The sequence below is a fragment of the Dendroctonus ponderosae genome, unplaced genomic scaffold (genome assembly GCF_020466585.1).
Source record: "Dendroctonus ponderosae isolate FM_Combo_2020 unplaced genomic scaffold, Dpon_F_20191213v2 Dpon_F_20191213_4, whole genome shotgun sequence".
Taxonomy (NCBI): Eukaryota; Metazoa; Arthropoda; class Insecta; order Coleoptera; family Curculionidae; genus Dendroctonus; species Dendroctonus ponderosae.
Window position 1 is genome coordinate 9724042 of NW_026018611.1, and position 1074 is coordinate 9725115.

A 1074-nucleotide genomic window follows, 5' to 3' on the forward strand; every position below is an offset into this window, starting at 1 on the left:
ATTGCTTCTTCGCACGTTTTCTATTCAGTCAGTTCTTTCTTTTATCTACCAGCTTTGCTTACCAAATCACTTTCACTGATCTCTTATTATTCATTCTCTACACGTGATCAATTCATCTAAGTTACTTTGTTTGCATAATCCTCAGAAAGTGACTTTATACGCTTATTTCTGCCTCTTGTTTTGCATTGCTTCGTATCTGCCCTAAAAGCATCCGAACCTTTGCAGGTCTTTCAGCTGCATCTATATCTGTTTGTAAGACTTGCGCCTCCTCTTTCAGCCCGTTATTTAACATTGATATTTTTGCATCTTCGAGGTTCTTACGTGCAACTCCTTTACTTCTCATTGAGTTATATTCAAGCTCTATCTAGGTTTCAAATGATCTGGAAAGACATTGAAATATTCCTTGTTTCCGTACCCGGATTGTAATTGTTTGAATGTTATATTTGTCCCCCTAGCAATTCATCCATTATTATTACGAATAACACAGASCTCAGAACTCCCTCTGRCTTAAACGTTTCTTCGTCACCAAGTCTCCGGTTTGTTTGTTTTATTTTCTCATCTGAGTTGTCTTTGTTTTTATATGCTTTATATGTTCTTTCTTMGCTTCTTTCCGCGCTCTCATATGCTTTTTAAATATCTATTAATCTGAGSKACATTTTCATATATTTTACATTTTTTGTCGCCTTGAAGCGTTTTCATTTTTGAAGCAATTTTGTTATTATACTTTCTCAACCGATTTTGTTTTATGGTCTTCATCGCCGAATTATTTCGCATAGCTTCAATACTAAGCTGTATAATAGTATACCTCTATAATCAACACATTAGCTTCTTTAGAAACTTTACCATTTTTTTACAAATCTGCTGTTTTGTAATGTGGTACCTACATTTCAGCTCTTTTACTCTCAAATTTTGTAACAATTATCTTGTAATGCTACGCTGCTTTCCTCATTTTCGATATTTTTACTATTTCTCTAGCTTCTCATTTACATTTATCCTTTCTTTGTCATGTCCTCTTTTTTGTTTAATTTATTAGCTACTAAGTTGTGGCATTCTTGTGCATTCTTTCATACCATC